At 44.2% G+C, this 26,346-nt stretch overlaps 1 protein-coding gene and 1 long non-coding RNA gene across 3 annotated transcripts in view; one reads left to right on the top strand and one right to left on the bottom strand.

The window, feature by feature from the left end:
- Nucleotides 1-1,804: 1,804 nt before the first annotated feature.
- Nucleotides 1,805-16,855, bottom strand: LOC131503871 (uncharacterized). 2 transcript variants are annotated; one of them, XR_009257668.1, is made up of 3 exons: nt 15,986-16,855; nt 12,359-12,463; nt 1,805-2,145 (listed from the first exon to the last, which is right to left on the bottom strand). It is a non-coding gene; the product is annotated as an uncharacterized LOC131503871 (long non-coding RNA). The 2 variants fall into 2 exon arrangements; XR_009257669.1 differs by lacking the exon at nt 1,805-2,145 and adding an exon at nt 5,473-7,278.
- A 576-nt stretch (nt 16,856-17,431) lies between these two features.
- Nucleotides 17,432-26,346, top strand: part of MAP3K2 (mitogen-activated protein kinase kinase kinase 2) — a 100,333-nt gene continuing 91,418 nt past the window's right edge. Inside the window, exon 1 of the mRNA XM_058715625.1 lies at nt 17,432-17,545. The gene's annotated coding sequence lies outside the window, so the exon portion shown is untranslated. The remainder of the gene's footprint in view (nt 17,546-26,346) is intronic.

Below are 26,346 nucleotides of genomic sequence, written 5' to 3'. Positions count from 1 at the left end.
TTGCCATCCTTGTAGTCTGTCCCCTCTTGACACTAGCTACCAGCATGCAGTCTTTTCTATTTTGAAAATTTAGACTTACAAAAAAAAGTTGCCAGTATAGCACCCTTTGCTCAGACTGCCCTCATGTTAACGTCTCATCTAACCACAGTGGAAGGACCAGAGCCAGGGGGTTAACAATGATCTAATACTAGGAATTCATCTACTAATCTGACTTGAATTTTGCCAAGTGTCCCATGAGCATCCTGTTTCTGGTCCAGGATCCCATTCAGAATCCCACATGGCATATAGCAGTCCTGTCACCTTCATCTTCAATCTGGAATAGTTCCTCAGTCTTTCCTTGCCACTGCAACACTCTGGCGGGTTATTTTGTAGGACAAACCTCACTGTTTTCTCCTTACTAGGCAAAAATACCGCAGAAGTGATGTACCCTTCTCAGGATGCCATATCAGCTGGTGTTGATGTGTCTAATTACTGGTCATAATAATTTTGATCATTTGGTAAAACTGGTGTCTTCCTGAGGTTTCTCTGCTACAAAGTTACTGTTTTCCTTTGTAATTAATCAACATCCTGTGGGGAGATACTCTATGAGTATATAAATACCCTGTTCTCTTCATCCTTTTTCTTTTTTTATAAATTTTTTTTAACGTTTATTTTTGAGACAGAGAGAGACAGAGCATGAAGGGGGGAGGGTCAGAGAGAGGGAGACACAGAATCTGAAACAGGCTCCAGGCTCTGAGCGGTCAGCACAGAGCCCGACGCGGGGCTCGAACTCACAGACCGTGAGATCATGACCTGAGCCGAAGTTGGCCGCTTAACCGACTGAGCCACCCAGGTGCCCCACTTCATCCTTTTTCCCACTAACTTTAGTATCCCTTGATTCTTGTTTGCAGTGGTTATTACTGTGGTTTTTACCAAATAGTGATTTTTTCTAGTTCCACTGTTCTTTCTACATTTATTAATGGGAATTCTGCTGTAAAAAGGAACTGTAGCTTTCCCCCATTTATGTAGTCCATTATTATTATTTTTTTAATTGCAAGCCAAACTGTATCCAGCTTTATTAAAGACACTTTTCATAAACAATCATGGTATTTCAGGCAGGACGTGGGGAGACAGTCATTAACAGCATACAACAACATTCAGACTCCCTTCTTCAATGGACTACCCAAATCAGAACGCCTCTCTGCAACCCTGTGAAGTCTTCATCTGGTGCTCTGAACATCAGAGTGAGGGCTGACATTTCACATCTAGCATGTTGTTTAACAACTTTTCACAAGCCGACCCCGACTTTCAGGAAATGAAATGAAAATGACAGAATTATCAATCTTAAGACCCACAAGCTAAAAAAGGAACTCTTTTAACGGATACCATCTCCATGGTAACACTGGAAAGTCCAGATTGCCTGACACACTGGGAACCATTGCTTGGGGTCCGGTTCCAACAAGTCTGTGGGTTTAAGGGAGTCAAGTCTACATTGAAGTTGAAGGTGGAGAGGGGGGAAGAGGGCATAAAAAATGAATTTTAGTTTTTCCACACCACAAGGCGTCTGTGCCAAGGTGGCTTACATGTGTCAACATCAAGGAATCCCTCCTCCCGGGAACCAAGAGGAAGTTTCTCAAAACTAAAAGGGAAAAGTGTTTTTCTTCCTGTATCAATCTAATTTTGGAGGTATTTATTAGTGACATAAGCCTTTCCCCCAAAACAACAATGACGTGTTCTGTGTGCTAACAACATAGCTTTAAAAAAAAGTAAACAAAATTCTGCATTTTTATAAAACTTGGTAAAAAATACTATTTCAAACTATAGTTGCCAGAAGTACACAGTAATAAAAAATGCACACATGTCACTTGGCATCTCCTAGTCCATTATTTTTATAGCTTTAGGGATAGTGTCTTGAATTTTTATTTCATTCTGTGGGTTATAATCCATTATTACTATTTTTCACTCAAATTGTACCAGGTTTGGCTATAGAGAGCTCCTCTGAGTTGGCCCCTGTGTTCTTTGATGTATCTCCATCCTTCTTTGAGCACTTCCTTACTGCTTGGCACAACATGTTCCAGGCTCATTGGGGACTTTTCCTGCCATAGCTCTGGAATCTCTAGGAGCCCCGGTTTGTTACATTGAAGAATGGTATTCAGAAAGCAGGATCTAGGCACAAATCAGATTTAACTTGGTTAAATGAAAATGCGAACCTGAACTGACCTTTGGAACAGCTTCGGAAGGAGAGAGCAAACCGTGCAGGGTCGAGGGGAGAAGGGGGGACACAAACAGATACTGAGGTTGAGAGAGAGCCCAGAGCAGAGTCAGCCAAGGCAGGGAGCTCAATCCTTGGCTGGGAGCACCTGTGGGAAGCATGGCCTCGATGCAAATAAAAGGAAGGACTCAGAAGGACACCATCAACAAAACAAGAAAAGGCAACCTGCTGAATGGGAGAAGATAGCTGCAAATGATATATCTGATAAAGGATTAATATTCAAAGTATATGAGGAACTTATATAACCCAACACCAAAAACCTAAATCATCTGATTTACAGATACAGAGAACCTGAACAGACATTTCTCCAAAGAAAAATACAGATGACCAACAGACACATGAAAAAGTGTTCAACATCACTCATTATCAGGGAAATGCAAATCAAAACCACAGTGAGCTATCACCGCCTTTCTGAGGCTAAAATCAAAAACACAAGAAACAACAAGTGTTGGCAAAGATGTGGAGAAAAAGGAAGCCTCATGCACGGTTGGCAGAAAGTAAATTGGTGCAGCCATTGTGGAAAACAGTGTGGAGTTTCCTCAAAAAACTAAAATAGGATTACCAGGGGCGTCTGGGTGGCTCAGTTTGTTAAGTGTCTGATTCTTGGTTTCAGCTCGGGCCATAATCTTACATTTCGTGGATTCAAGCCCTGCATCAGGCTCTGCACTGTCAGTGTAGAGCCTGCTTGGGATTCTCTCTCTCCCTCTTCCTCTGTCCCTCCCCCGCTCACTCTGTCTCTCTCAAAACGAATAAACTTAAAAAAATTTTTTAAAAAATAGGATTATCATATGCTCCAGTATTTCCACTACTGGGTATTTACCCAAAGAAAACGAAAACACTAATTCAAAAAGATACATGCATCCCTATGTTTACTGTAGCATTATTTACAATAGCCAAGATATGGAAGCATCCCAAGTGTCCATTGATAGATGAATGGATAAAGAAGATGGGGTATATACACAATGGAATATTAGTTAGCCATAAAAAAGAATGAAATCTTGCCATTTGCAACAACATGGATGGATCTAAAGGGTATTATGCCAAGTGAAGGAAGTCAGAGAAAGACAAATATGATAGATTTTACTTATGTGTGGAATCTAAAAAAACAAACCAAAATACAGGGAACAACTTTATGGTTGCTGGGGGTGGGGTGGGCAAAATGGGTGAAGAGGAGTGGGAGATACAGACTTCCACTTATGAAATGAATAAGTCATGGGAATAACAGGTACAGTGTAGGGAATATCCTCAATGGTCCTGTAACGGTGTGCATGGTGATGGATGGCAGCTACACTTGTGAGCATACATGGGGACTTACAGAATCACCATGTTGTACATCTGAAACTAAAGTAACATGTGTATCAACTACACGTCAATTAAAAAAAACAAGGAACACTGAGTTCCAGGCAGAGCTTGTACACCTGGGGCCTGGAGTTGGGAGGGAGAGGATGACTTTTATTTTCTCCCTTGCATCAGTACTCTTATGAATTTTTTAAAAAGTAGTATAGAAAAGACCTACTTTCCATTTTTTTTTCTTCACCAGAGGCTATATGCATCTATTTTCTCACATTGAAGAACAATGCAGGGGATGTGGTTGGACCATTGCAGTGGGGTTCACCCAGCCACAAATGGGTCTTTGCGCAGGGGCCAGCTGCGTTGGCAGTCCCAAATCCTTGGGGCTCAGAGGGAGTGTGGATTATTTTTTTAAGTTTATTTACTTATTTTGAGAGAAAAGGCATGGCCATGTTTGGGAGGGGCAGAGAGAGACAGAGAGAGAGGGGGTGGGGGAGAGAATCGCAAGCAGGCTCCACACTGTCAGCGCAGAGCCCAATGTAGGGCTTGAACCCTACGAACTGTGGGGCCATGACCTGAGCTGAAATCAAGAGTCAGATGCTTAACTGCTTAACCGACTGAGCCACCAGGGCACTGTGGGAGTGTGGCTTTTAAACTCTGCTGCATGTTACCCACTATAAGAAGTACAGTTTACAACATGTCCTAACATATAGACACATATGCAACCTGAAATTTCACGACGCAATATCCATTCCTTGTTATGGATGACGCAAGCTGCTTTCGATTCCTTGCAGGTTATTTCCCGCTAGTTTGATTTCACAACGTACTAAAGAATGGATTGGGACCTGCAGTTTGAAAACCACCCCTCCAGGCCAACCTCTTATCATGTAAATGGGGAAACTTGGCCCTAAGAAGGGAACTGAGTGCCCCAAATGCTATGGCTTTTCAAGATGAACTTTTTACGTATGACATTTACTTATGACTTGTCACACAACGCTACATTTTTATAGCTATTTGAGGAAAACAGGTCTGAGTAATGAGAGCAGATTTTTTAAAAGTGTCAAGAGCTGGATGAAATTAGACTAAGGGTCTTGAACCAGAGACTTCCTGCCCTTATTCAATAGCCCCAAATTCCTAATGTTGGAGACCATAGGCTCTCTGCAATAAAATAAATGTTTTGTCCTTCATCAGTCCATTCACCACTGACTCAGCAAAAGCTCTGAGAAGGTAGTAGGCAGAGGCGGGCATGCAAGATGAAGGTGTGAGTGCCTTGTGCTCAGGGTGCTCTCAGTTTCGCTGGGCGGCAGATAGACGAACAGCCCAGCTGAGCAGACAGAGAGGACCTTGCAGTAAGAAGTGTACCAGGTGGGGGTGGGGCTACTGAGGACAGCATGGGAGCTGTCAGTCTGGTTGGAGGGGGTTGTGACCTAGGAAAGTCACCTTCCTAGGCCTCAGCATCCTCCCCTGTATGGGGAAGGCACCACCTGCATCACCTGCATCGGTGAGCTGTAGTGGGCCCTGGGAGCTCCCAGCACGGGCAGGAGGAGGTCCTCAGCAGAGCATGGCAGGGAGGCTGGCAGAATGAGTAGGAAGAGGGGAGAAGGCACTCTTTGGTGGACCCACAGGCCTGAGAGGACCTGCCATGACCCCGAGGTGGGGCAGGTTGAGGATATGGGCCCTGGAGTGCAGGGTGTGACGGGAATGACAAGGAGGGGCCCCATGATGGAGGCTTTTTCTGTCTGCCACCCTTTGGAGTCAAAAATTCATCCTATGGCCAACAGGGGCCAGGGTTGTGCTCTGAGAAGTGGTATTTGTATGGCGAGATTTGCATCCTTTACACTGACTTCTGTAACCACAGGAGACTGGTGGCCAGAATCTGACACTGTGGTGCTTGGAAGACACGCTGTGAGGTGACCCAGGTATAGAAAAGGAAGCTGCAGTTTCTATTGCACTGCTGACGGCAAGAGCAGGTGGGCCGAGGTGCGAAGGTGGCTTTGTACCCCCCCACACCCACTTGGGGTGCAGGGACTGCGGGCGCTTTTCTAACTAAAGACATGGCCCTGATATCAGAGAGAGTTCTCCAACCCTCTGTGCTGAGAAACTGCCCTGGAGAATCTCACTGGCCTGAGCCTGGGAACTCAGTCCCTGACACTGTCAAGGCACTTGAGCACGACATGAGGTGTCACAGTGAAAAGACATATAGCACACTGAACTGCACAGACCTGGGTTCAAATTCCACCTCCCCCACGTACAAATTAAGTGACTTTAGGAAAGTTGGTTAACTTTGCCCTGGACTACATATAGTTTCCTCATTGTCCAATGTAGAGAGGACATAAGTGTGGATGAGTTAACGTGTTTGAAATCTGTTGTAAACCCCCAATGAGCAGTCACTCTTTTTTTTTTTTTAAGTTTATTTATTTTGAGAGCGCGAGCACACACACATACATGCGTGGGGGGGGGGAGGGGCAGACAGCAAGAGAAAGAATCCCAAGTAGGCTCCACACTGTCAGCACAGACCCCGACACGGGGCTCGAACTCATGAACTGTGAGATCATGCTCTGAACTGAAACCAAGAGTTGGAAACTCAACCAGCTGAGCCCCCCAGGTGCCCCAGAAGTCACTCTTAATGTCTCCTTTTACTTTTTAAATTTGTTTTAGAGGGAGAGAGAGGGCAAGCAGGAGAGGGGGCAGAGGGACACAGAGAGAGAGAGAATCTTAAGCAGGCTCCACGCTCAGTGCGTGGAGCCCAATGTAGGGCTCAATCCCATGACCCTGGGATCATGACCTGAGCAGAAATCAAGAGTCAGATGCTCAACCAATTGAGCCACCCAGGGGCCCCTCATAATCTCCTTTTAAAGATGAAGAGGCCGAGGTGGGAAGAGTTAAGTGACTTGCCCAAGCATACCCAGCTAGCGGAACCAGGAGCCCCGTGGTGGTCTGGCTGCTGCCCACATTCCTTTGAGGAGCTGGTGCTGCTCCAAGCTTTGATTCCACAGCAAGCAGAGCCCTGCCACCTGCACCCAGCCTGAAACCACATTGCCTGTTAACCTAGTCCCAGGGGCCAGAGCACGGAGTGATGAGTCACTGCAAGCAGCTCCAACAAAGAGACCCCCTCTTCCCTAGCCAGCACACGGGCTGAGCCCTGGTTGCCAAGCAACAAGACATAACATATCTAAATACAACTAGGTCTCTTGCTGTAACAGTGAGGCCTGTTTCTTGCTTTTCCCTTTCACCCCTCCGCCTTCCTTCCAGCGTCTCCTGGGGCAGTAGGTTTGGTCCTCACGCTAACAGCTTCCAGACCAGAGTGAACGTGGACTGCAGGGTGGATTCCTAGGGGCGGATGCTCTGCCTGGGCGATGAATGGGACAAGGCTGTGCAAGGCAGGAGGGAAGGAGGTGCAGAAGGTGTGGGCGGTGGCAGCAGACAGGATGGGCTTTTACCATTCCAGCCGGGTAAGGGCGGTGGTGGTGCCAGGACATGACTTCCTGACACCGAACCAGGAGGATGGCAGAGGGAGGCTCCTCAGATGGGGGTGCGTGTCCATTTCCTTGGGGCTTCAGCTGTTCCAGGGGCCCCAGGGTGGTGACAGCCTCCTGTGTGGGTCTCGTGTCATCTCTTCTCGAACCTGTGCTTTTTTCATTCCATCTGGTTACTCGGTTTAGCTGCAGAATGTCTTGAGAGGGTGGCTCCCCTGGGAGGGCCTCTTGCCTACACACTGGCCTTGCTTATGCCAAAGACTGTGGACAGGGTACCAGTTATAATTTTAGGACTCCTCTTGTGGTCAGGCAACGAACTTGGCCTTTGCCCTTTGCGTATATATCATCCTACAATGACAGTGTAATGTATTATTTTTTATCAGTTTTATTAGGTTTGATTTACACACAATAAAAGACACCAATTTTACCTGTACAATTTGGTGAGTTCTGACAAAAGTATAACAATGTTGTAAGCAACATCACAGTGTTCACCACAGAACATTTCTGTCACCACTCTGCAGCCAATCCTCTACCCTTGACCTCTGGCAACCACTGACCACTATAGTCTTACCTTTCCTAGACTTTATTTCATTCATTCATTCATTCATTCATTATTTGAGGGGGGGGAGGAACAGGGGGGAGGGACAGGGAGGGAGAGGTAGAGAAAGAGAGGGAAAAAGGGGGAGAGGGAGGGAGAGGGAGAGGAGAAGGGGGAGGGAGAAGGGGAGGGAGAATCTTAAGCAGTCTCCATGCTCAGCATGGAGACCGAGTCAGGTCTTGATCCCAGGACCCTGAGATCATGACCTGAGCCAAAATCAAGAGTCAGATGTTCAACCAACTGAACCAGCAGACTCCCCTCTTAGACTTTCATTTACACGGAATAACAGAACATGTAGTCCTTTGGTGACAGTCTTCTTTCACTTAGCGTAATGCTTTGGAAACATTATCATTGTTCTGCTAACCAGTTAATGAATATTTGGGCTGTTTCCATTTTGGGGCTATTATGAAAAAAGCAGTAATGAACATATATGTACAAGACTTTGTGTGGACATGTGTGTTCATTTCTCTAGGAATGGAACTGCTGGTTCATTAAACAGATGAAAGATTGAAGCTCAGAGGGGTTAAGAAACTTGCTTGAGCTCATGCACCTTGGCAGAAATTCACAGCCAACGGCAGGTAGTCGCCCATAGGAAATATGTTTTGTTTTTTAATTTTTATATTTTAATTTTTTATTTTTTAGTTGAAAGTTCTTTGGCCAGTAATTACTGTAGTAGTGTGTATCTGGGCTGGATCCAGGTGTATTCAGGCTCCTGGCATAGGTAGACAGACACTAAGCACAAGTTGCTGAGTGCACAGGGGCGTAGGTCACTCTCGGAAAGCATTAGCAGGTGACTTCCAGAAGCCTAAGTGGCAGGGTTGCAGGGTTTTTGTTTTGTAAAGATGTTTGCCAGGCTTCTCCACTGTAAAATTACTATTTTCTCTTTCTAATTAATTACTCAAGAGGGGAGACTTTGAGAGGAAGCATCCTGCTCCTCATCAAGCTTTCATCCACTGGTCTGAATATCCATTATGAATTTCCTGACTCCACCATTCCTTTTACATTTGTCATTGGCATTTTCCTATTAGGGAGAGCTTTCCCTTCTTCCCCATTTATGTTTAGGTCAGTATGCCTCATGGATTATTTTATTATATGGGAGATAATCCACAATGATCACTGTTTTAATGTTTAACATGTCCCAGATTTGACCAAATTCAGTCTCTTGAAGCTGGCTCCTATGTCCTTTTAACACACGCACAATGTCCCAGGCTTTCGTACTTCTGTGGCAGCCCCGGTCCCTTTTAGTGGAGAATGGCATTCAGAAACCAAGAATGGGGTGCTAGAGATACTTGTTATTGCTGGGCTGTCCCACTTACAGGCCTCCTCAGGCTACAGGGTTTCAAGTCAGTGGGGCTGGGTCAAAGGCAGGGCCATGACACTGGACTTGTAAGTGAGAGCTCAGCAAAACTGGGCATCAACATCAAGGGAATCTACAGTAGGTGCCAGGATGGGGAAACCCAGCCAAGTCAACCAGTCAATACAGTTTCTCTGCTCAGAAATCTGTCTATAAATTTCATAAATTTAAAAACCTCTGGGGCAGGGGGAGGTAACACCTTTCAGCTTTTCTTCCTTTGGTGTGAATAACTTCCAGGGCAGAGAACATGAGAAGCTGGTTCTTAAGGAACGTGGTGGAGGGTCAGGGAGAATGAGGGCAGGCATGGCAGGGGAAGAGTCTAGGGACTCCAGATGGTACATTGTGTCTCCAGTGGCGACAGAAAATTGCCCAAGTTCTCCTGCCACAAACCCTGTGCTATGCCCAAGGCTGATGGACCAGCTGGCTCATAAGAATCTGAGCCTTGAGTGAACTCCAGAATTAGAGGTGGGGGCTCATAACGTGGGACCACCATCTCAGAATTGGTCTCCCTGAAAATAACTACCTTCTGGTTGTTTTGGGGTACCCTCCATTCTGAAGTGGCTGCTGGCCTTACTGGGCAGGTGCGGTGCTAGGCCTCTCATGGGCAGCAGGTGGGGACAAGCCTGCCTGTTTGCAGTGGCTTTCTTCTCTTTTCTTTTTGAGAGAGAAGGAGCATGTCCGCAGGCACACAAGAGAGGTGGGGGAGCACAAGTTGGGGAGGGTCAGAGAGAGAGGGTGAGAGAATCCTAAGCAAGACCAACATGGGGCTCGATCTCACAACCACGAGGCCATGACCTGAACCAAATCTAAGAGGCAGACTCTTAACTGACCAAGCCACCCAGGTGTCCCTCCAATGGTTTCCACATGCCTTGTCCCACTGGTGTCTCTCACAATCCTGGGGCAGGATGCTCTTTTCTGTCTTCTAGATGAGGACACTGAGCAAGCCAGGCCAAGAGGAGCAGGAATCAGTCCCTGCCAACTCTAGTGTTCATAGTTTAGCCTGGCCAGAGCCACGAGACCTGGCCATAGCAGGGTGGCCACTGAGGGCACAGGGAACCCCACAGAGACCGGTCTGAGCAACCTCAGCAGTCTGGAGGGGCCGAGGGGTCAGTGGCACTGCTGCCTTTCAGGATGCTGAACCTTCTCCAGTGTAGCTTCAGACAGGCTGGCCTATGGTGAAGAACCAGACCTTCAGATGAAGGACGTCAACCGTTTGAGCAGACTTGCAGGAACTAGCTGTGGAAGGAGCTATACCACACTGGACTGATGGGTGTGGTGAGCCAGAAGGATGAAGGTGACTAACTCCTCACTGGTGTCTGCCGGTGAGTACCTGGGGGAGGGGCAGGTCCTGCAAACCAGTTCTGAGAGCAGACTGGGAAGGCCTGGAGGGAAGGAAGCCAGTGGTGTCACCACTGGTCAGGCTGAACCTGGAGGGCAGAGCCCCAGTGCTGGGAGGGGCAGCTGAAGGAAAGGCAGGGAGTGGTGCCCTGTGGCATTAGGCAATCAGGGAGGGGCTCTGGGACCTGGCATTTGGGAGGGATCCTGAGACACCAGGCACTCGGCAGGGCTGGACGCATGACCTCCACTCAGGACTGCTCCGTGAGGAGTCCCAGCAGCCTGGTGACGGCAACCCCACCTTTCTCTGCTACTTTTTCCTTATATGCAGATGAGAATAATAATTCTGCTGACCTGTCTTTCTCAGGATGTTTGTGAAAAACACCTAATAAAACATGGTGCAGAGAGACAAGGAAAAAGAGGAATGGGAAGAGAAGAAAATATAAACAGGATAAAGGGAAGAAACAAGGCACAAAGATCAGAAGCAAGGGTGGACCATTAGGGGGTGCTGCAGGGGGTAGAGGTCACCAGGAGGCCCCAAGCAAAAGGCCAACTTCTAAAAAACTGATTATTGTCAACAATTTGATATTTTAAAGGTGTATCTTTTACTATAGTCTTAGAATGCCCTAATTCAGAAAACCCATGTGATTTAAACATCTCTTGGTCCTTTTCCAAAACAGGAAGTTCTCCCCCAATGGCAACCCATAATTTCCCCATATCATGGAAAGTGAGCTGGGACAAGGGCTAAGGGAATGTGAAAGGAATGAGTTGCACTTCTCAGATTTCCCTTAGCATCAGTATCTCATGTGATCTCTCATCCTGCCATAAACACCACGGGCAAAAAGAAATCCCTAACTGTTCTCTTGCAGCCAAGAAGCTGTCCTTAGCTCTCTATCCATTATATAAACATCTTTCACTGAAAAAAAAAAAAAAATTAGAGGGGTGCCTGGGTGGCTCAATCAGTTAAGTGTCTGACTCTTGATTTTGGCTCAGGTCATGATCTCACAGTTTGTAAGACTGAGCCCCATGTCCAGCTCTGTGCTGATGGCATGGAGCCTGCCTGGTATTCTCTCCGCCGTCTCTCTCTGCCCCTCCCCCGGTCATGCTCTCTCTCTCTCTCTCTCTCTCTCTCAGAAATAAATAAACTTAAAAAAATTAGAAGAAACAAGTTAAAATTTAAGTATACATACCAGCTATCAAATTTATGTTTGTAATTAAAGCAGAAAATAAAGTAAAACTACCCTAAAATCTATCTAAAAACTTACCTAAAAACAAAAAAATACCAGCACAACAAAGATCTATGCAGGGAGGAAAGACTGAAGGAAAGAGCTATAGAAGGAACGAGAGGGTTTTCTTCCTTGTGTTTTCCACATTTTCCATTAATATGTGTAACATAATGAGAAAATATATGACAAACATAATTTTAAAGAAATATACCCAATAGCAACTGATAAAGGAAAGAATTAGGGATGACCAAGATCACAGAAAATTCAAGACCAACCTCTGTGGGAAATCTTGTCATAGGACCTCCTTCCAAGGCTTTTGGAAAGCTTTTTGGGCAATCCCCAACAGCTGAAATCCCAGAAATGACTTTTCTTTGCTTGCAGAAGCACTGTGGACTTTTTATCAGGAGATTTACTTTACTAATATTACATTTTGCTTTTTGACAGAGCAAAGTGAGTGTTCACCCCAGGGGATCATGATGACAATAATAAAAATTAAAAAAAAAAAATAACAGACTTACCATGGATCATTTATATAGCACACGGTCCTTCTCTGGCTCCCTAAATCCCAACTTTTCATGTGCTTCTCAGGGAAGACATGATTAGCTGCTATGCAACAGCCATCCATCCCTCAGCTCCCTAGTAACCTCTAGCCTGGGTTTGTGGCCAGACATGGTCTGGCAGTGTGCCCAGCCCTGGGGCACACCTCATGTGGGCTGTCCACATTATGGTAATGCTGACTCCTTTGCAGACACAGAAACGGAGGTGGCTCAGTTCTGGCCAATGAGATGCTCCTAGGACTAGGTTCAGCTACCAGTGACAATGACTTACCCCTTTCTTATGTGAAAGTACAGAGTCCTGTGGTTCAGACCAGGATGGGGGTTCTGCTTCCACAGTTCTTTGCACGGCCCCCTTGTTCTCCTTCTTCAAGATGATCTGTAAGGTATTCCAGGATGGAGAAAGGGATGAAGGCAGAGGGATCAAAGGGGTCAAAGCAGTAGACTCTTGAGGAAGGGTCTCTCAAGAAGGTTCTTGGATGGACACTTCCACTGATTTCCCTTTTACTAGTATTTAGTTATATGACCACATTTAGTTGCAAGGGAGGTTGGGAAATAAACCCTTTATTACGGGGGGGGGGGGCGTCTATTGCTCAGCTAAAATTCAATTGCCATGGAAAGAGGAGAATGAACTTGGGGGCACCATTAGCAGATTGTTAGCAAGAACAAAAGGGGTACTCTGCTGGAGGGCTGATGTGAGATTGTCCTTGATGAAGAGAATCCCAAACACATCTAGCCTCAGATTTTGGTTTCTAATGTTATTCTCCAATAGAAGGAAACAGGGCTCCTTGGAGAATGGCTGATTCTAGGACTGGGGCAAGAAACATTCAGGACGAGTCTGGCACATCTGGTAATGCCAGAAAGTTAGGAAGTACTCAAAAAGTAGGGGGAAAAAAAAGAAAGAAAAAAAGAAAATATCATAATGATAAGACCCTCAGAGGGTCACAGGAGCCAGTGGAGAGAGCTCCTAATGGCCAAATCTGGAACAATTTGAGCAAAAAAATAAATAATGTTATACTGGATTACAACCTAAAGTATAAAATAAACATCTGTGAGCCCATATTAATATAAATAAATGATTGAATAGGTAATAACTGAGGGAGAAGAGACACATTTTCCATGGAGAATTCCAAGGAATTTATGTAGATATTCTGCACTCTAGGAGGTGAAGCATAACTCTCCACTCCTTAGGTGGGAGCACAGTGATTTCATTTCAGAGAATACAACATGGAAGTTGGGGGCGGCGGGGGGGGGGAAGAATAGAGAAACCTGGAAGTGAGGCTTCAAACAGGCAATCAAGGTCAACCTCAACCTTCATAAATCATGTTGATGACAGGCTGTGATGAGAAGGGCACTTCACCCCTGTGATCTTCATCCCCAAATTCAAACCTTACTTTAATCATAAGAAACACATAAGACAAACCACAGTGGAGAAATATTCTACAAAATATCTGACCACTACTTCTCAGAACTGTGAAGGTCATCAAAAACAAGGGACATTGTAACCAAGCAGAGCCTAAGGAGAGAGGAGGACTAAGTGTAATGGGGGATCCTGGATGGCATTCTGACACAGAAAAGGGACATTAGGTAAAAATTATGGAAATCTGAATAAAGTATGGATTTTAGTTAATGATAAGGTATAATATTGGTTCCCTAATCTGAAAAATGTATCAAATATTAATAATTGGGGAAATTGGGTGGGGTATATCTGGGAGCTCTCTGTACTATCTGCTCAATCTGTCTGTAAATCTAAACCTGTTTCCAAAGTTTAAAGCTGAGAGAGAAAGAGGGAGAGAGAATATGAATCCTTTCCCTTTCCTGGTAGGAGGCCAAGATATTTGGAGGTGAGGGAGTCATCTTATGACTGTAGAGATGACAATCACAGCCATAACCAATTATGGACCACTCTATTGGGTTTTTGTTATATAAAAAAATAAACTTCACTGTTGAAGTGAGAGGGCTGTTCTTCCAAGCTTGTGCAGACTTGAGTCCTTCTGCCCGGAATGCCCATTCCTCCCTCCTCCATTCCAGCAAATAGCTACCCAGATGCAAGTTTCAGCTCACCGTGTGTGATGGGCAGGATTCTCCTATGTCCCTGAAGATCCACAGGTAAACATGGCCTGCGTGGTAAACATGGCCTGGTACTGTGACTATAACGAGCCGTACCCCTATGATTAGATTGATTTCTAAGAACAGATTATCTTGCAGGGCCTGCCCGAATCATATGAACTTTTAAAAAGCAGAGAGTTTTCTCTGGCTGGTAACAAAAGAGGAAGTCAGACAGAGATTCAACACGTGAGGGGGATTTGATTTTCAAGAAATTCTCTGTTGCTGGCGTTGAGGATGGAGGGGTCCCACGGCAAGGAATGCTGGTGGGCTCTAGAAGCTGATAGCAGGCCCTGGATGAATGCCTGGGAGGAAATGGGGACCTCAATCCCACAACCACAAGGAACTGACTTCTGACAACAAGAATGAAGATGGAAACAGGTCTTCCCCCAGAGCCTCCAGATAAGAACTCAGCCCAGCTGATATCCTGATTTCAGCCTCATGATACTGAACAGAGAACCCAGCCAGATGCTGTGCAAACTCTGACCTAGAGAGCTGTGAACTAATAGTAAATAGGTGCCACTAAGTCTGAGGCAGTTTATTATGCAGCAGTAGAAAACTAACACACCATGCCTCCTCTCTGAAGTCTTCCCTCATTCCTTATATACACCTGTGATGTCCTCCTCTCTGCTGCTGGGGCACCTCATACACAGCTCTGCTACAGGGCAAGTCACTAAGTATTATACTGATCCACTTAGGGGTCTGCCCTCATCACACAATTCCAGAGTTCCCGAGAAGTGGTGGAAACTACAACTTTATCACTGCAATCTCAGGCACAGAGCAGAAAGGCAAAAAATACTGATTAAATGAGGATTTCATCAAGAAAAAAACCCCCCAGGATCCCTAATTTGTAATCATATACACTAAAATTGCCAAAGGTACCAGAGATTTAATGTCTAAGCCAGAGAAAAACTCACCAATGTAAAGAGAGAATGGAGAAAAAAGGTTAATATTCATGTAGGGTGTTTCTAAGGAACCAGCTGTGAATGAAGTCCCCAGGTAAGTAGGTGAGGGAAGAAGTAAGCAGAAGTATGAGGAAAAATCTCTACATTATTAGTAAACAGGTATTTATTGAATGTCTGCTATGTGGTCAGGCCAGGAAGTGTGGAAAACAATACAGGATTTAAACCCTGCTCTCAAAAATACTGAAAGCCTCCTTTCTGTGGCATACCATGCTTAGAATGTTAGAACCAAAACGAATTTTAAAGACCTTGATTTTATGCATACTTAAGCTTAAAAATCCTCTACTTTTTTTTTAATGCTTATTTTTGAGAGGGGAGGGGGCAGAGAGAGAGAGGGAGACACAGAATCCTAAGCAGGCTCCAGGCTCTGAGCCATCAGCACAGAGCCCGACGCGGGGCTCCAACACAGGAACCATGAGATCATGACCTGAGCTGAAGTCTGACTGAGCCACCCAGGCGCCCCCAGAATCCTCTACTTTTTAAACAAGTGGGAGCAAATGGATTTTCTATTGAGCTCCGTAGTTTTGAGGTCTTTTGGTATTGGCCCTTCTTTGCGTTGGCTGCCTAATTCTCTGTAGGACAGACGAACCATTCATTATCAGCTTAGCCTGATAGTCATTTAGGTTGTTTGGAGATTTTCACTATTACAAACATCTGTCCAGTAGCAACTAAGCTCCCGCGCCTTTTACATCTCTGTGAAAGGGTCTATAATGACAATTCCAGGAAGGGGACCCAGATATTTTATGACACCACACCCTCTCCCGCAGTCCCTGCCCCACGGACGCAGGCTCCCTTGAGCAGCTAGGGCCTCCTGAGTTGGGGCAGTTGCCTACCTCTGGGCCTGGCGGGTGCAGCTCCCATCTCTCTCCGGGAGTGGAAATGTGGTCTGGAATAGGCAGGAAGGAGGTGGACTCCATAATGTACCCAGAAGCCAAGTAGATGCAGAGCGAGGTTAAAAAAAAAAAGGCACAGGAAGTTGTTAAGGGGTACTTGAGAAAGAAGAGAGGGGGTGCAAAAGATGCTTTCTGGTTCAGGGTGGCGTAGGCTAAAATCAGTTGGAATACATACAGGTTATTCACTCGCGATTAATTTGTTTTATCCCGTGGGCGATGGGGAAAGAGGGAAAGATTCAGTGAAAGAGAGTCAGGTTTCAGATTCTGCCACTTGATCTAGGGGTGAGTGTCAATTCATCTCTCTGGGTTGTTTCCACATCTGTTAAAACTGGGGAAGTAGTATTTGCTGGGCCGACCTAGAACGGTGACAGGAACTGAACAGAGAACAGCTGTAAAACTTAAAAGGCCGATCTCCGGGGAGGGGGTGGTGGTGGTGGTGGTTTACAGTTAGCTAACAAGCCGACAGTAATATCTAAAGTGCTTCAGAAAACAATTCTGCAGTGAAGTCCGAAAATTAAGAGGCAGATGGCTTTTCGCCTGCAAACGACATGTCACAGACTGAGTTGGTCGCAGCCTCTCCTTGCTCTGCTGCTCCGCGCCTGGCTCAAAGCCCACGCAGGAAACCCTCTCCCGGGTTTGCTTGGAAGTCTCGGGTGCCGAGGACTCCCGGAGGCGGAGGATGGCGGCGCGCGTGCGCGTGCGCGGCGCACCCCGCTAGGAGAAGTCGGCCGTGATCTAGGGGCGGGGCTGGCGCCGGGGCTGACCCGGACTGGGAATCCCCGCAATGCCTAACGGGTGGGGGCAGCGGAGCGTGCGTGGGCGCAGCCAGCCAGTGCGCAGGCGCGGGCACGCTCCCCTTGGCCTCCGCGCGGCGCTGTAGGCTGGGCGCGCGCCCGCGGCGGGTTCCGTTCCCGGCGGGCGGAGGGTTGTGCGCGCAGGAGCGAGCCGGCCGTGACGTGCGCCGCGCTACGCCCGACGTCACGGGTCCGTGTGTAGTGGCGGCCCGGCTGCCCTCAACGGCGGCGCCTGACGAAGGTGGTGCGGTCGCTGGGTGCGGCGTTCAGGGGTCGCGCGGCGTGCGGCGACAACCACGATTAGAACGACGATCGGGAGGCCGGGCACCTTCAGCCGCGGAGTCGCCGCTCCCGCCCCTTCTCCGGCCTCTGGCGGCGCCCGGCCCACGGCTTCCTCCTTTCCTGCCCAGCTTCGCGCGGGCCTCGGGGCCGCGGCGGCGAGAAGTACCTAAGGGCGCCGAGAGGCCCCGGCCGGCCGCGACGTTCCACGCGCCCGCCACCCCGCCCGGCGCGGGCTCCATGTGAAGGAGAGACTCGGTCCGCACTACACTCCTCGCGCGCCCCTCCGGCCCCCGGGGGCCCGCGGCCTCCCCCGACCGGGGGGGGGGGCGCGGTGACAGGCCGCGCGGGGGCGGAGGGGCGGGCTCGGAGGCAGCGGCGGCCCCTCCTCGGGCCTGCGGCTCCCTACGTCCCCGCGGAGCGGCCGGTACGTGCCTGTGTATGTGTGGGGCGGGGGCCGCGGGAAGGGGGCCGCAGCCCGCCTGTGCGCAGCTCCCCGGGCGGGGGTTTCGCTGGGTGGTGGTCCCGCTCCAGTTGCGCAGATCTCGGGGTCCCTGTATCCTGTCCTGGATCCCAGATCTGAGCGAAGTAGACTGCTGAGCTGGGTAGCTGTCAGACATGTACTCTGCAGGGATTTTAGAAGCAAGAGTGCATCTGGTCCCTTGGGAGAATCAGATATATGCAGTAAGCGAAAAAGTGCTTGCCTTTGCACTGTCACATTGTGATTCTCTTTTGATTGGGGTTGATTCTTCCTTCTCGCTTTAGCTAGCACTAACTGCGCCGGGCAGTTGTCTTGCATTGTCTGACTTGGTCTTCTCAGCACAATGAGGTTGGTAGTGTCTCTCCATTTTACAGATAAAATAATTGAGTCTCAGGGAGCTAGGGAATTTGCCCAAGGTCATGCAACTGGTAATCTGGGAAGCCTTGATTCCACTATGATGTCTTTTCCGTAGGAGTGTATTTTTGTGTCTTGAAAAAAAAAAATATGTGAGGAAAATGAGAGGAGCTGGAGAGTTTCTTCCTGGGAGTAATGTAGTTTACTTGCCCCTAACGTAGGCTGTTCGATGTGTTTTGCTGCAACCTAGCCAAATCATTTTATTGCTTTTAAATAATTACTTTTAAAAAGGCGCTGGGCACCTTCACCTTTTTTTGCGGTAGGATTGAACAGAAAACAAATTTCACTCTTCTTAAGAGGAAATACAGTGAAGACTATTTGATACATATTAGAAGATGATAATTAAAAAAAGAAAAATAATTGGTAACACTGCATATTTCTTGAAAAGTTACAATGTTACTTGTGCAGTTTGTTCTTGACAAATACGGGGAACTCGCACTTGGGTTATTAGCTTGAGATTTCCTTATTGCAAAACTTGTTGCTGAATTATGTGGCAATGGCTGAACATACTTAGTAATTGGTGCAGTCTTATGCAATATTTCTGAGTTGAGTGTCAAAATTCAGTGTGTAGAATATCATAGAAACTTGTAATGGTGTGATTTTTTCCCCCTTTCCTTTGTATGTGGTGACTGATCAATGTTTATAAACTAAAAATTCTCATTTTAGCCTTGGCCTGTATTATTTCTTTGATTATGGTTGGTGAATAAGAAAAGAGCCTTTACGTTTCTCTTTACAGAGCAAATATTGATAAATTCCTTTGAGTAGTTGAAGCTTCACGCACAGTTGCGAATGTTTGAGAAATGTACTGATGCCCAATTACAGTACTCTGTAATTTTATCCAGTGTATTTTCAGTTTGAAAAAATTTGTAGTTGAATGATTTTGTATTGTCTGTAGAGAAAAAGTTAAATTATAGAGTTGATAGTGGTTGGTTCACAGATTGAATTGTTGTTTGGTTAAAATATAAACTATGTTGAGTCCTGTTGAATTATGTTGAGTGTGAGATCATTATAGAATCGTTATCTAGCTGTGATATCCATATGTCTCTTTTGAAAGACTAGTTGTTAAAGGCTTATTTTTAAAAATTGGATTACATTATGTACTCAATCTTTTAAGCAGTGGTTTAGATGAATCTTTCATTTTTAGTTCACCTTACTGCTACCAAAGCGGTAAACTATTTAATAGTTGCTGTATTAAACTGCAGTCATGTTTGATTCTTGACAGTTGCCACAGCTTTGATTTCAGGTTGATCTTTTCTCCCCTTCTAGAATTGGAGTTCACCGGGCTCCTCAACACACTCCCCCAACTTTTTATTATGAAAGTTTCAAGCATATGAGAAATTGCTAATTGTGAACATCCATACCATGACCCTTTAGATTCAATATTTGTTGACATCTTGCTGTATTTGCTTTATCTATAAATATGTGTGTATTATTTTTGGCTCAGCCATTTGAAACTAAGCTGTAAACATTATGGCACTTTCCCCGTAAATATGTCAGCATACATTTCCAAAGATGGACATTTCCTTACATAGCCAAAATACTATTACTGTCACTTTTTTTAGTTCATATTTTCTAATCAATAATTAGTTGATAGTTTCTTATTGGTAGTTCCTTAATGTAATCTAACATCATCCATACTTAAATCTATTTATACCGACTGGTCTTTTATGGTGTTTTACACCTAGCCACACCAAACCAAGATCCTGTCAAGGTTTATTCACTGCATTTGGTTGTTAAGTCTCTTTGAGCTCTTCGAATCTAGAACAGTCTCACCTCTCCCTTTTATTTTTTTTTTTTTAAATTTTTTTCAACGTTTTTTATTTATTTTTGGGACAGAGAGAGACAGAGCATGAATGGGGGAGGGGCAGAGAGAGAGGGAGACACAGAATCGGAAACAGGCTCCAGGCTCCGAGCCATCAGCCCAGAGCCTGACGCGGGGCTCGAACTCACAGACCGCGAGATCGTGACCTGGCTGAAGTCGGACGCTTAACCGACTGCGCCACCCAGGCGCCCCTCACCTCTCCCTTTTAAAATGAGGTTGCTTTTTAAAAAGAGATCAAGCCAGTTGTCTTATAAAATGAGTCACATTTTCTTTGTCTGATTTTCCCCCCCTCTTATGGTGTCATTTAGTGTATTCAGTTTCCCTGTATTAGTTAACTGTAAGCTAGGTTTAAAGGCTTGATTAGTTTAAAATTAAATATTTTGGGCAAGAATAACCCCTCAGTGATGCCATGTACTGCATATTGCTTCCCATCAGGTCATATGTTGTCAGGTCCCATCATTTGTGATGCTGAGTTTGATCACTTGGTTATGGGGGTGAAGGTAAGGTCTATCTATTTTCCCCACTGCAGTTAGCAGTCTGTGTTTTAGCTTTTCTTAGCCAATATTTGTTGCACAGAGGTAGCAGAAATATAATAAAGGAAGAATGGATTTATTAAAAAACATTTTGAGGGGTGCCTGGATGGCTCAGTCGGGCATCTGACTTTGGCTCAGGTCATGGTCTCATGGTTTGTGAGTTCGAGCCCTGCGTCAGGCTCTGGGCTGACAGCTCACAGCCTCGAGTCTGCTTTGGATTCTGTGTCTCCTCTCTCTCTCTATCCCTCCCCTGCTCTTGCTCTGTCTTTCTCTCTGTCTCTCTCAAAAATAGAACACTGAAAAATATTTAAAAAAACATTTTGAGAAAACTGTCTATTTTTATGGTGTAAGGCAAGGAGCACTGGATTGTCAGAAGATCTAAATTCTAGTCCTAATACTACCACTATGTGAAGTTCAAGAATTATAATAGAATTATATGTTTTTTTTATTTAAAATTTTTTTTAACGTTTATTTATTTTTGAGACAGAGAGAGAGACAGAGCATGAACGGGGGAGGGGCAGAGAGAGAGGGAAACACAGAATCGAAAGCAGGCTCCAGGCTCTGAGCCATCAGCCCAGAGCCCGACGCGGGGCTCGAACTCACGGACCTTGAGATCGTGACCTGAGCCGAAGTCGGACGCCTAACTGACTGAGCCACCCGGGCGCCCCGAATTATATGTTTTTTTTAAACTTCACTCAGTGTTCTCATTTCATAATGATCAAGTTAGTAAACATTTGTGAATTTCTGTTTTTTTAATTGAAGTATAATTGACATAGTATCCTATTAGTTTTAGGTGTATACCATAGTTATTTGATATTTTTATACATTACAGAATGATCCCCACAATAAGTCTAGTTACCATCTGTCGCCTTACAAAGTTATATTATTGGCTGTACTCTCTATGCTGTATATTACATTTCTATGACTTACTTTATGAATACTGTAATTTCTGATAATAAGGAGTGTTGGTTACATTTAGAGGTGAACCTCATTTTAATTAAGCCAGGTAGAAATAAATCAAGTATATGTAATATGAAATTGAATTTATTTCCCAACTAATTGACATTTAGTGGGTTATTGGTTTATTTATTTTTAGGTTATTGTTTTAAAGAAGGTTTCATAATAGGATTTACTTAAGTAACACATTTTCTCATTAAAAATACGATTTAATTCATTAAACAGTTTATGTGAAGTTTTTCCACACGTAGGATGAACTATATATGGAAATAAAGAATCCTTTCCCTTATTCTCAAGGTGTTGTGTGAGGTATATCTCTGTATCTAGACACACATATACGTTTATAAGAAATTTGGCTGGGGGCACCTGGGTGGCTGGGTTTAGTGTCCGACTTCAGCTCAGGTCATGGTCTCACAGTTTGTGGGTTTGAGCCCCATATGGGGCTTTGTGCTGACCGCCCAGAGCCTGCTTCGGATTCTGTTTTCCTCTCTCTCTCTCTCTCTCTGCCCCTGCCCCGCTGTCTCTCAAAAACAAATAAACATTAAAAAAAAAAAAAAAAAAGAAAGAAATGTGGCTGTATAATTTTGTGGGTTTTTTTGCCTCTTATATCTCTGGGATTTATTGGGAACATTTGTTGACTGCATTTTTTTAAGGTGGTTAATCATGTATTTGCTTTGTAACATATCTTGTTGTCTTTATAGTTACTTAACCCTTAGATTATTGCTTAATTTTTTTTGTTTGTTAGTTTGTTACACTTTGTCTTCCCAACTAACAGGTAGAATCTTTGGGAGTCCTTCCTCTAACTAGCACACTGCCTTTCTTTAAAAAAATTTTTTTTTCAACGTTTTTTATTTATTTTTGGGACAGAGAGAAGAGCATGAACAGGGGAGGGGCAGAGAGAGAGAGAGGGAGACACAGAATCGGAAACAGGCTCCAGGCTCCGAGCCATCAGCCCAGAGCCTGACGCGGGGCTCGAACTCACGGACCGCGAGATCGTGACCTGGCTGAAGTCGGACGCTTAACCGACTGCGCCACCCAGGCGCCCCTGCCTTTCTTATAAGTGCTCAAGAGTGTTTTGTTTGAGATTCATAGTACCGTAAATTTTATAAGCACTATGTGGTTTATAAACTTCGGGAGTTTTTTCTAAAGGTAATTTTTCCCATTTGTGCAGTTAGTAATTTGTGTGGACTTTAGTAATTAATAATGACAAAGTAAAATAATTGTTTAAGATATGATTTTATCGGTATTCTTTGGATAATTCCCAGATTAGGTCCCCTCATCACTACTACTTCAGAATGCTTCTCAAGCCCACTGCACCTGCCTCTACCATCATACTCACCACATTGCTCTAGAATTATGTCTGTGTCCTCCACTGGGAAGTTAGCTCTTCAAGAACAGAGGCAGTGTTGTGTTGATTTTGGGGCACCTAGCACCATGCCTGGAGCCAAATATTTATTGAAAGAGAATTGACAGAAGGGACCTCCTTTTTCAGTGTCCTAAGATTCTTAAAAAGTGGTGCCTACCAAATCACTGATCATTTACAGAATGTTTCTTCTTTATTTATTGGTTGAGTTTTCTTTGTTCTCTTTTGTGGTATTGTTTATTTAGCAAACGTAAGCTATTTCTATATTCTATGCACTGATTTTACTTATTCCCTATTAACAACCTAAGGAAGTAGTTATTATGCCCATATTACAGATTAGGAAATTGAAGCACAGAGACAATAAGTAACTGCCCATATTCACACTTTTTGTGCATGGTGGAGCTGGAACTTGAATGCAGGTAGTCTGACTTCACAATCTGTGCTCTTAAGAATCGCACCATGCTGCCTCTCTGCTTTATCAGGGCAACCAGAAAATTGGAATTGCTTTACCAGAGTACTATCGGTACCATTCATGGAGACCCAACTGTGTATCAGGATGGGGAAGGCACTTCAGAAGGCCTTGAAGAGGAGGTAGTACTTGAACTAAGTTAACAAAATTGGTAAACTTTACAGGTAAACTGATTGTGATTATAATATATTGAAAAAAATTAAATATATAAAAGATAAGGAAGCAAAAATTAGTAATCAATTAAGAGTATATATTTGGGAGTCAGACCTGAATGGGAGTCCCAGCTGTGCTGTTCATCCTATCTATGCTTCACTTATCTGTAAAATAGCGAGAATAGTATGTAACTCATTGGTTTGTCATTAGGTTTAATGAAATAATATGTTTAGTACAGTGCTTTGCATATAAAAAGTGTTCAGTAAACATTGTCAGGTATTGTAAAAATTTCCCATAGTTCACTTGGGTTATGCCTATTTTGATGTTATAGAAGCCCTTCTATTTAATGTGATTAAGATTGGTGGTGGTCAGTTTAATTAAAAAAAAATTAATATAAGGGGAATTAAGTGACACATTATTTAATTTTTTTTTTTTTTGAACACAGAGATGTAAACTAGTCTGAGTTAAAGTGATCCATCTGGAGTTGTATGGTTATTTCTCCGAGTCTTACAGCTTGTTCACCTATGCCCACTTTAACAACACTTTCTTTTTTTTAAAACTAGCCTTTGAGTCTTTCTAAACACTCAACTTCATTCTCATAGAAACAGTTTTCTTTTCACATTCACAATTTCTTGGGTTATATCATATTTAAACTGTATAACGAGCGCGTAAACACATTTGATTCTTGGTAAATTGATGGGTGCAGAAATGTACTGGTTTGGTAAAAGATAAATTTAACATTGCATGTTCAACATTTCATCCGAAGGCTTTATTTATTTATTTATTTATTTTCGGAGGGAGCAAGCCAGGGAGGGTCAGAGAGAGAGAAATCCCAAGCAGGTTCCGCACTGTCAGCACAGAGCCCGACATGGAGGCTCGAACTCACATTGTGAGATCATGACCTGAGCTGAAACCAAGAGTCGGATGTTTGACCGAGCCACCCAGGCGCCCCTTATCAAAAGGTTTTATCGGGAGAGTGGAGTGTTGGTTAATTTGCCAAGTTGGTTTGTTAAGGAGGTTAGATAAGAGAAATTATTGATACATTGCCTTCTGAGTTTATGGATGTAGGTATTATGTAGATATTTAAACAAATAGCGAATGTAAATTGAGAGCTAAGAGTCATAATATCTCAATTTTATTTCAGTTCATTCTTTTTTTTTTTTATCCTTTGGTTTTTCTTTGTATTATGGTTCTTTGGCAATGTGTATAGTTTTTAGATTTCCATTCTCCATCTTACATATTTGTCATCATCTTTTAATGTTTTCATCTCTGTTATTTTACTTTGTGTTCCAGGAGAGCTGCTTGTGTTTGATCTCCATAGCCACATTGGCGGTTCTGCTCTTTTGCCCTCTACTGTGTTTTAAAAAAAATACTTTTCATCTCATGAATATTTTAATTCTGCGGTTGACTTCCCATTTCTTATTTTCCTCTTATCCTTGTTTTGCATTTCAGCCAGATCTCTCCTTTAGTTTTCTGTTTTTGTTTCATAAAGGTATATCTTCTGGCATTGAGGATATCACACATTAACTGTATCTTGGGAGGAAGAAGTAATATTTGAGTGTTTGTTACATGTCAGAAGCTTTACATACATTACTTTTACGTGACTGTGGTAGACCATAGTATCCTGGTTTTGAGCTAGGAAATTGAGGCCCTGAAGTATTAAGAGGCTTGTTGATACTCACATAGTATAGATGGGGATTTTAAATGGCTCTTTTAGAGCAAGAGTTCCTTAACCTTCTCTCTGCCTCCACATTGTTTACATGAAGCCTTCTTGGAAATGTGTGCGCTGGAATCTTTTGGGGGTAGGGCCAACATGATTTTTGAAAAGTGCCCACAAATATAGATATTATTCTTATCTCTCATTCTTCGTAATTGTAGAGAATTAAATCAGAGAGTTCTGATAAATATTTGGGGAAACCTGAATGATTTCTGTGTTTGAAGTAAATACACTTTTCAGTGGAATGAGAATAACCTGGCCTATTTTAAGTAAATGGTATGGGAAGTATGTTAATTTTTCTGATATTTAGGAGAAGTGATAGGAGTGATTTTAATGTACTTGGTCAGAGAAGGGATAAAATTTCTTAAAATGATGGGGCACCTGGGTGGCTCAGTCAGTTGAGTGTCCAACTTCGGCTCAGGTCATGATCTTGCAGTCTGTGAGTTCGAGCCCCGCGTCGGGCTCTGTGCTGACAGCTCAGAGCCTGGAGCCTGTTTCAGATTCTGTGTCTCCCTTTTCTCTGCCCCTCCCCCGCTCATGCTCTGTCTCTCTCTCTCTCTCTGTCAAAAATAAACATAAAAAAAAATTAAAAAACAGTTCTTGAAATGAGTAGAATGAACACGAGGAATTTTTAGTGTGATTTTTAAAATTAAATTTTAGACTATCATCCTGAATAGGCTATGAACAATAAGTCTCCAACTCAGGGCCTTAAAACAACAAAGATTTAGTTTTTGCTCATGCTATGTATTCATTGAGGGTCAGTTGACGTGCTTCTGCTCAACATTGTCATTCTTACTCTGAATCCCACTTTGGGACCTCCCTTGGGAGCAGTCATTATCTGGAACATTACTGGCTGCCATAGGTAAAAGAAAAAAAACACTCTAGGTTTTTCTTTTGTATTGTGCTTTCTGGGAAGGAAAATTTTTTTCTTTACCCTTCTTGGTTATTTGGTAGATTGACTTAAGATTGATAAACAGGAGAAAAACAAATTTAATTATATATGTACAGAAGCCCCGCAAGGATGGGAGACCCACAGGCAGACTGGCAATTGAGGCTTATATGCCATCCTGAGCAGAGAAAGGGTAGGTTTTTGGGACTTCAAAGGGAGGGGAGGAAGACAGTTTATGGGAAGATGGGAAGAACAAATGTTTGGTAAACATGTTTGCCATGTTTTGTGGAGAAGGTGGGACACTGAGGAATTTGATCTCCAGGCCCTGTCAGCTTCCTCCACCCAGTTTACCATGCTTACCCCATATTCTTTGTAGTTATTTTTGGTGATAGTTCAGATAGACCAGACCTCTCTAAATTCTTTTTTTTTT

Source organism: Neofelis nebulosa, chromosome 2 (genome assembly GCF_028018385.1).
Source record: "Neofelis nebulosa isolate mNeoNeb1 chromosome 2, mNeoNeb1.pri, whole genome shotgun sequence".
In the NCBI taxonomy this organism is placed as follows: domain Eukaryota; kingdom Metazoa; phylum Chordata; class Mammalia; order Carnivora; family Felidae; genus Neofelis; species Neofelis nebulosa.
This window is presented reverse-complemented; position numbering and strand designations above follow the sequence as displayed.